The sequence below is a fragment of the Tupaia chinensis genome, unplaced genomic scaffold (assembly GCF_000334495.1).
Source record: "Tupaia chinensis unplaced genomic scaffold, TupChi_1.0 Scaffold144197_1, whole genome shotgun sequence".
Classification (NCBI taxonomy): Eukaryota; Metazoa; Chordata; class Mammalia; order Scandentia; family Tupaiidae; genus Tupaia; species Tupaia belangeri.
In genome coordinates, this window is record NW_006204054.1 from 427888 (window position 1) to 438236 (window position 10349).

The following is a 10349-nucleotide window of genomic DNA, read 5'->3' on the forward strand; positions in this document are numbered from 1 at the left end:
TCCCTTCCAGGGTCCCCTGAAAGGTTCCAGTCTAGGAGCTTGGGGAGAAAATGATACTGGGTCATTGGAAAAGTCATGACGTATTTTTTCTTTTATTTATTTATTTATTTTTGGAGAGGATTTTTGCGATAAGGCATGTGTGCTTGCCAGAAAGACAGAGACAGAGAGAGACAGAAAGCAAGAAATCATCCCCCAGGGAGATGGCCACACCACAATCCCTTCTCCTCCATTCTCCTCTTGGGATCTTGGGCTCGCATGCCCACATGTGTGGAGTGAGTTTAAGCCACCAGGTCTGGGACTCGAACCACGGTCGACTACATGGGAGTCCAGCGACATAGGTATTACACCAACTGCTGGTCCCCATGACCTATTTTTTCTATAAAAAATGCCTCATGCCTTTTCCAACAACTCAATAGATGTGTCTTAGACAAGGACAAGCGTTTGTTGTCATCCCTTCCATTCTTCCAACCACGGTGCGCTGAGCCTCTGCTGTGAGCAGGGCCCAGGGGTACACTTGGAAGCAGCACGGCCCCTTCCCTAATCGAACTTCTATCCCTGTAGAAAAGCAGACCCCAGCAAAGGGCAGCCTAAGGGGAAGAGGTGTCTGTTTCATGGGGACGGAGGAAAGGAGGGAGCTAGCGACAGAGTTCGGGGGCTGCCCTGGTTCTGTGACTTTGGGCAAGTCACCTGTTCACTCCGCCCTGGTTCTGTGACTTTGGGCAAGTCACCTGTTCACTCCAGGCCCAAGGTAGACTCACCAGCACCTGCAAAGTGCAAAACAAACAGAGAGAAAGCATTGTCTCCCTGGCAGGTGGGAAGGGTAAGCATTGCGAGGGGACCTGAGGTCCGCTTCTGTGTGCACGGCGTGTGGGCGTGGAGGTGGTGGCGCTGGAATGCTGGCTTCCTCAGTCGTCCAGGCAGGGGGCTAGAGACATGTTCTTATGGTCATTACGCAGTTTGCTTCCATAAGAGACTTAGGGGCCAGCAGGTGGATAGAGGTTAAGGCTCTGGTCTCCCATATGGCTGATCGCAGTTCAAGCCAAGTCCCAGACCTGGTGGCTTGAAGATCACACCGGGCAAGTGTGCATGCCCAAAATCCCAGGAGGAGGATGAAGAAGGGAACTGCAGCGCGGCCATGCCCCCGGGGGGTGATTTCTCACTTTCCCTCTCTCTGGTAAGTGTACTTGCCCTACGGTCATAAAATAAATAACACTAAGAGATTTCAGTCACTATGGTTAGCACTGTTCTTTCTCTCCCCTGACTTAATCTCTCCACACTTTCCTTTGTGAAGGGCAATGCTAGAGGACCTGGAGACCCTTCCGTAAGGTTTACTTACTTACTTATTCCATGAGTGGACAGAGAGAGAGAGAACGAGAGGGGCTCCCCCTTGGGCCTGCCTCATAGCCTCATGGTTGAGGGAGCCGGATCCTACATGGTTCATCCTGGTTTGAATCCTGGTGCTGGCAGCTGGAAAAACACACGGGGTGCATGTGCATGCATGCCCCAATATCAGCAGGACAGAGGACGGGAGCAGAAGAGATTGCAGAATGACCACACCCCACTGGGGGGAACTTTCTCCCTCTCCCTCTCTCTTGTCCTCTGGCAAGTTTGTTTCTTTTTTAAAGAGAAAGACAGGCATCCCCCAAAGGATCTTCAACCTTAACCCTAGCAGGCCCCTGATCATAGGTGCATGTGCCTGGCATGTTCAGGAATGTCTTCAGACATGGACCCAGAACCCTCCCACACAGGTTACGGAGTGGCGTGGTAAAACCACAACACCCCATCCAACCCCATAGCGCGCGTGAGATCTGACTAAAGGGAAGTTGCATTTGGCTTACATTCGGTTTGAACTAGCGGGGTTGTATTTCCAAGGTTCACTGTCACGGCTGCGGATAGTCACGTGACTGCTAACAGCCCTAGGGCACAGCAGGTCCCAGAGACTCTCCTGCCACCTGGGTCACCTGACACCATGACATCGAGTGTTTTATATGTGACGGCATTGGGGAATCTGTCCTAGCACATGATCAGTTACGAAGCTGAGAAAATTTGTCTAAAATGAAAACTATTTTCTGATCAACCCTGCTAGAAGACTGACTTGTCTTTCTGTTCATGGACTACGTAATAAAATCATTGCTCTACAAAGAGCATGTGACCCAAATTGTAGGGACAAATGCATGACATCATGACGGCGTGTCAGATAGTTACAAAAACATTCATGTTTGGGCCAGCACCTGGCGTGCCGGATCCCATACAGCCGACTGCACAGTTCAAGTCCTACCTAGCCCCTGCAGCTTGGAAATCATGCCAGGCACATGTGCTCGTGTGCCAGAATCCCGAGAGAAGACTAGAGAAGAAAGGGCTGCTGTGTGGCCACTCCCCCAGGGGGTGATTTCTCACTCTCTCTCTCTCTCTCTGTCAAGAGAACATACATGCCCTGGGAACCAGCAGTGAGCATAATGGCTATGTTGCTGGACTCCCACGTAGTCGACTGCGGTTCGCGTCCCGGACCTGGGGGCTTAAAACTCACGCCGGGCGCGTGTGTGTGTGTACCAAAGATCCCGAGAGAATGGAGGAGAAGGGATTGCAGCATGACCATCCCCCCTGGGGGGTGATTTCTCGCTTTCTGTCTCTCTGTCTCTCTCTGTCTGTCTGGCGAGCCCACACGCCCTATAGCAAAAATCTCTTTAAAAAAAAAGAGAGAACATACATGCCCTAAAGCAAAAAAAAAACACTAAAAAAATCAGATTTAATAATGCAATTATTTAATGATTATAATAGTTGCCAGTAGTATCTTTCTTTTTTAAAAAAGTTTAAATGTATTTATTCATCCATTTATTTTAATTTGACCAGAGAGAGACAGAGAGAGAGGGGGAAAGTGAGAAAGCAAGCCACCAGGTCCAGGACTCGAACCATGGTCGGCCATGTGGGAGTGTCCAGTGCCTTAAACATCACGCCATCTGCTTGTCCCCAGCCAGTTGTTTCTTCTTTTTAAGTATTTATTTATTTAATTCCATTAGTTATTATTATTAATTTTTTTTTAACATATGACCAAAGAGAGACAGAGAGAGAGAGAAAGGGAAAGTAAGAAAGCAAGCCACCAGGTCCAGGACTCGAGCCGCGGTCAACCATGTGGGAATCCAGCACCTTTAACCACCATGCCACCTGCTGGCCACGTCAGTTGTTTCTTTTTAACTTGCCAGAGGGGATGTTTGCTCGCAGGAGACAGAAACACACACAGCCAGCATGTTTTTCAAGCCACCAGGTCTAGAACTCAACCACACATTGACCTAGTGAGATCCAACTGCCTTACACACCATCCCACTGACTGGCCTGTCTGCATTTCACTATTGAGTATCTGTCCAAAAAAAAAAAAAAAAAAAAAGTGACAAAGATCTGGGCTAGATAGATGATCCTAAAGATGTCTTCCAGCTCTAGAATTCTGTGACTCTGTGAGAACCACGTCTGGTCCCCTCCCCCAGCAGCTGCAGCAGGACAAGGACAAGGAAATCCTTTCTTGGAGCTTATTCAAGTCTTTCCTGCTGTCCTTGGAGCCCTTGTGCAATGGGGACAGGGAGGCAGAGCAATGTGCAGAGCTGCAGGGAGGGGACAAGAAGGAGAGTGGTGAAGACAGGCTTGCAGGGGAGGAGGAGGGTCAGGGCAGGACAAAGATCCTACATCTAGGGGATGGAATTGAGGGCCTCTCCCATAGGCACTATTTGGAGCTTGCTTTATTTTGAACGGCCTATTCCATGCCAGCTGTTCAACAAGTTATCTCTTTCTTTTTTTTTTTTTTAAAGAGATTTTTGCTGTAGGGCAGGTGCACTCGTGAAAAGACAGAAAGCAAGAAATCACCTCCCCTGGGGGGATGGCCACACCACAACCCCTTCTCCATCCTTCTCCTGGGATCTTAGGCACGCACCCAGCGTGAGTTTTAAGCCACCAGGTCTGAGATTCAAACTTAGTTGACTACATGGGAGTCCAGCAACGTAACCATTATGCCATCTGCTGGTCCCGCTACATGTTATTTCTAATCCTCCAGCAATCAGGGTTCAAGTGGTGGAGTGACTTGCCCAAGGTCACACAGTTCTGCTCCTGCTCTGCACAGTTCCCTCCAGCTATATGGGGCCCTCAGATTCCTAGAGCTCTTACTGGGTACACACTGCCCTCTGCCCTCCCCCCCACCATTTAGAAGACTCCTCCTCATTCCTCAGTGCCCTGCTCGCAGACACCTCCCTTCCCGCTCCCTCACATTAACTGCAGGATAATTGGTCTCACCCTCTGCAGCCTCTGAATAAACCCACACAGGACAAGTGACGGCTACCTGATTGCCTTTGCCGCACCCCGACCCCCCCATCTAGAATTCCCGATATTCATTTACGTGTTTATTCGTTTACTACAGAATGCAAATTCCACAAGGGTGGTGCCTTGCTTATTCACCCCTGTATCCTCCACCCACAGCACAGGCTTTGGCACAGGTGGGTGGGCTCTCAGTAACTCCTCGCTCTCCCGTGTAAGCGCTACCACTAAGTTATGCTGTACATGAATGAAGGGTGCGCATCTGTCCATCAGCCAGTGAAGGAGGGGCGATATTTGCATGTTGCCTTCCTATTGGCGAAATTCGAGAACACTAGTTTCTTCCAGCCAGTGAGGTGGGCATCATAGAATCAGTCTCTGCGGCCACAGCGTTGTAGTTCAGATCTCCCTACTAGAAAGAACGGGATGGGGGGGTGGGGGTGTCCTCACTTCACTTGAGTTTCCCACTTGAGCTGGCACACAATTCACCCACCTGCTCCATCTGAGTACGCAGAGTTAGGAAATGGTGATTAATTTCTAGAGTGCCTCCCTGCTGCAGAGATCTTTCACACCATGTAGTCAGACCTTGGGGTGCGTCTGCAACACCCTAGACGAGCCCATGTCAGATCTAAGGTCCTCGTGGAGCTCAAGCAGGAAGGGGCAGTGGGCTTCAGAAGCAGGGGACAGACAGAGCACAAGTTAAGGCTAACTTTGTTTAAAAAAATTTTTTTTGGAGAGATTTTTGCTATAGGGTATATGCACCTGCCACAGAGACAGAGAGACAGAAGGTGAGAAATTCCTCCCAGGGGGATGGCCATGCCACAATCCCTTCTCCTCCATCCTTCTCTCAGGATTTTGGACATGCATGCACATGAGTTTCAAGCCGCCAGGATTCTAACTATCATGAGTTTCAAGCCGCCGGGATTCTAACTGCGGTCACCCATGTGGGAGTCCAACACCTCACCCCTGCTGGCGCCAAGCTTTCTAACTTTGGGCCGTGCGTCTGGGAGCACCCAAGGGCCTACATTCTTTTTGTTTTGTTTTTTCTTTCTTTCTTTCTTTCTTTCTTTCTTTCTTTCTTTCTTTCTTTCTTTCTTTCTTTCTTTCTTTCTCTTTCTTTCATTCTCTCTCTTTCTTAATTTGCTATAGGGCTTGCTAGAGACAGAGAGAGACAGAGAAAGTGTGAGAAGGCACCCCCCAGGGGGTATGACTACGCTGAAATCCCTTCCCCTCCATTCGCCTCTTGGGATCCGGGGCACACACACATTCATGTTTTCTAAGCCACCGGGCCGAGTCTCAAGCCATGTGGGGTCCAGCACCTTAACCACCGTGCCACCTGGCTGACCTGTCTGCATTCATAATTAGCTCCTCAGGGGATCTGACACAGGTAGTTAGAGAAAAATAGTACCCGGTCAGAGTTCTCTTGAACCTCTCTGCACCTCCATCTCTTCCTCTGTGGAGTGGGAGACTAACACCTCAAAGGACCGGGATGATATCCTTGCAGAAGTCATGGCACAGAGCGATGAGTCAACACGGAAGCGAATGATCTTTTTATAAAACATTTCTGATTCTTCAGAGGGTACCTGGAGGACACCTAAGCTCATCAGAAAGAAACAGAAAGCAGAGGGGGAGAGAAAAATCACTCTCCATATGGAACAGTCAAGCTGCAATCCCTTCTCCTCTCTCTCCCACCTGTTGGGATTTGGGGCACACACGCACACACACCCAGAATGTTTTTCAAGCCACTGGGTCTGGGCCTTGAACTGCAAGATCAGCCATGTGGGATACACCTATCATAACCACCAGGTCACAGGCTGGCCCTGTAGCAAAATATCTTTTTTTTTTTTTTTTGGTTTTTGCCATAGTGTACACCACGATCCCTTCTCCTCCATTCTCCTCTGCTCTTGGGGATTTGGGACATACATGCACATACACCAAGTGTGATTTTCCAGAAGCCAGGTCTGGGGCTTAAACCACAGTCAGCCATGTGGGAATCCAGTGCCTTAATCACCATGCCACCTGCTGGCCCTGCAAAAATATCTTTATCATGGCACTGGAGCAAAGGCAGTGGAACAAGGGAGGTCCCTATCTAGTACCCCAACCCCCAGCTCACAGAAAAGGCCCATGAACTAGTCCATTTCTCTAGTGGCCATAATCCTCCCCTCCCCCCACCACACTCACGTAAGAAATGGCCTCATTTCCCTTGCACCGAATCTTATTTTTGCTGTCTCATTATTTCATGCAATCTAGATTTTCTGGGAAAGCCTTAATTGCAAAGAACCAATTAGATCATCTTCTGTAGCATAGGCATTTATATCTGAACTGAATTCACATTTCCTTCCATCTATAAAGGTCATTCTCAGTAACTTACTAAATGTACAGGGAAACAGAGTCGCATCCTAATACTCCATGAGTCTTTTGTTGTGCAAACTTATGAATCCCGCAATGATCTTGCTTATAGCACGTGGCCCAGTTCTGACTGTGGACTGAGAGTACCCCCAGCGATGGTGCCTGGGCGTGCTGCAGACTGAGCTGAAGGAAAGGGGCTGAGAAGCAAGAACTTTCGGGGTGAACCAGTGGTGTAGTGGTGAAGGCAGCTGAATCCACATGGCTGACTATGGTTTGAGTCCTAGATCCAGTGGCTTGAGAAACACACTAGACACATGTGCTTACGTGCCCCAAATCTTTTTTTTTTTTAATAATTTTTTTTTGGAAAGGCTTTTGCTATAGAGTGCGTGCACTCACCAGAAAGACAGAGACGGAGAGACAGAGAGCGCGAAATCACCCCCCAGGGGGGATGGCCACGCTGCAATCCCTTCTCCTCCATTCTCCTCTCGGGATCCTGGGCACGCACACACATGCACCTGGTGTGAGTTTAAGCCGCCAGGTCTGGGACTCGAACCACAGTCAACTACATGGGAGTTCAGCGACATAGCCATTACGCTAACTGCTGGTCCTGAGTACCCAAAATCTTGAAAGAAGAGAGAGACGGAGGAGAAGGGGTTGTGACATGGAGACCTGACTATCCCCTATCAGGGGTGCTTTCTCATTCTGTCTCTCCTATGAGCACACACTCCCTGGGGCAAATTAAAAGGATCTGGACCTTGTCCCACCCTTCTTCATCCTGTCCCCCTTTCTCCCCAAGGCAAGCCAGAGAAACTAGAAATGTTTTTCCTCAAAGCAGCCATAAAAACTGGAATTATTATTCTCACCATTCCCCCTCTCTTTCTGTGTAAGAGCTGGCCACAAAGAACCCCTCTGCAGATCCTAAGACCCTCCTGACAGCTGGGGAGGATGCTATCAGAGTACAAGGAGAAGCCGAACAGTATGCCACCCATGGCAATCTGAGCTGCAGGACGAGGCTGGTCCTTAGAGAAACCAAGGCAGGTTTAGAGGAAGTGACTCTCAGCCCCCACCCCTAACCTCTGGGGAGGGAAAAGCAACTGAAGAGTAAGTTGATTGCCAATCGCAAGAACCAGCAGATGGCATAATGGTTATATTGCTGGATTCCCACATAGTCGACTACAGTTCGAGTCCCAGTGGCTTAAACCTCACGCTGTGTACGTGTGTGTGTGCGCATACCCAAAATCCCGAGGGGAGACTGGAGGAGAAGAGACTGAAGCATGGCTATCCCCCCAAGGGTGATTTCTTGCTTTCTGTCTCCCTGTCTCTTTCTGTCTCTTCAGCAAGTGCATGTGCCCTATAATAAAAATCTCTCTTCAAAAAAGTCAATCACGAGACCAGCAATTAGTGTAATGGCTATGTCGCTGAACTCCCAGCTGAACTCCCATGTAATCGACTGTGGTTCGAATCCCGGTCCCGGTGGCTGAAACTCACGCTGGGCACGTGTGCATGCGTGCACAAGAGCCCGAGAGGAGAATGGAGGCAAAGAAATTGTGGTGTGGCCATCCCCCCTGGGGGGTGATTTCTCACTTTCTGTCTCTCTGTCTTTGTGGTGAGCGCACGCGCCCTATAGCAAAAACCTCTCCAAAAAAAAAGTTGATCGCCAATGGCTTATGATTTCATCAACCACGCCTAAGTCAGGAAGCCTCCATTTAAAGAAAAGAAAAAAAGAAAAAGAAAAGAAAAGAAAAAAGGACAGGGGCCAACAGGTGTGACTCCCATGTGGCCGACCACCATTTGAATCTTGGACTCAGTGGCTTGAAACTCACGCGTGCACCTATAGAAAAATAAATAAATAAATAAATAAATAAATAAAGGACAAGGTTCGGAGAGCTTTCAGAGGTTCCTGGAGGACAGGACTCCCAGAGAGGACATCGAGGGTCCACTTCCTTCCCAACCCGGTTTGCCCCACGCAGCCCTTCAGTGTAAGAACTGAATTAACTTAGCGGACACCCAGCCGCTGTCTACTGTAGAACCTCTCGTTTGCTGGTAGGGAGAAATCCCCACACACTTCTTGGTAACCAGAGGTCACAGTAGGCTTCTGTGACATGGACCAGCAGGTGGCTTAGAGGCTAAGGCACTGGATCACACATGGCTGGCTTTGCAGTTCAAGCTCCTGACCCAGCAGCTTAAAAATCACGCCAGGCACGAGTGTGTGTGCCCAAAGTCCTGAGAGGAGACTGAAAGGGGACTGTTGAGGAGTGGCCACTCCCTGGGGGGGTGATTTCTCACTTTCCTGTCTCTGGTGAGTGCATGTGCCTTACAGCAAAAACATATATACATACATATAATAAAAGAAGACTTCCGTGTTGATTGCGGGATGGGAGGACTGGGGCGACCGAAGGTTCGTTTTCTTCCCTAGGCAGACAGACCCTTCTGCCTGCCGCTAGGTCTCCATGGCTTGTCCATCGAACATAAGGATAAACGTATCTTCGGGGTCTTCGATCTGATCACATAAAATATATTTGTTACGCTTTACTCCTGTCAATCCGTCCTCTTCAGTTTTATTTTGGAACCCTGGAAGGGTGGAGGAAAGTTTTCCTCCCTAGTCATTCAGAAAACACGAGCCCCACCCCATCGCCGGTTCTCCACACACATACACAGGGGTGTATGTACACATTCCGTGGGCAACACTGTCTTTTATTTTTATTTCCAGGGCCAGCAAGTGGCGTGGTGGTTAAGACCCTGGATTCCCACATAGCCGAACCACAGTTCAAGTCCCAGACTGGCAGCTTAAAAATCACATTGGATGGGGGACCAGCAGTTGGCGTAATGACTACGTTGCTGGACTCACATGTAGTCATCTGTGGTTTGAGTTCCAGACCCAGTGGCTTAAACTCATGCCTGGCGCATGTGCGTGCATGCCCAAGATCCAGAGAGGAGAATGGAGAAGAAGGGATTGCGGTATACCCATCTCAGGGGGTGATTTCTTGCTTTCTGTCTCTCTGTCTTTCTGGTGAGCACATGCACCCTATAGCAAAAAACCTCTCCAAAAAAAAAGAAAGAAAAACTGAAAATCACACTGGGTGGGCCAGCAGGTGGGATAGTGGTTAAGGCGTTAGACTCCCATTTGGTCGACTGCAATTCAAATCCTGGACTCAGCAACTTGAAACTCACGCTGGGCACATATGTGTCCATGCCCAAAATCCTGAGAGGAGAATAGGGAAGAAGGAATCACAGCATGGCCATCCTCCCTAGGAGGTGATTTCTCACTTTCTGTCTCTCTGTTTCTCCAGCAAGTACATTCACCCTATAGAAAAAAAATCTCTTAAAAAATTTTAAAAATCGGGATCAGCAGGTGGCATGGTGGTTAAAGCGCTGGACACTCCCACATGGCTGATCACAGTTCAAGTCCCAAACCTGGTGGCTTGCTTTCTTACGTTCCCTCTCTCTCTCTCTGTGTCACTTTCTGGTCAAATTAAAAACAAATGTTTCTGGTCAAATTAAAAATAAATGTTTCTAGTCAAATTAAAAATAAATGAATGAATAAATAAAATAAAATAAATAATTATCTAAAAAAAATTTTTGGGAGAGATTTTTGCTATAGGGCGCGTGGCCTCGCCAGACAGACAGAGAGACCGAAAGCGAGAAATCACCCCCCAGGGGGGATGGTCACGCCACAATCCCTTCTCCTCCATTCTCCTCTCGGGATC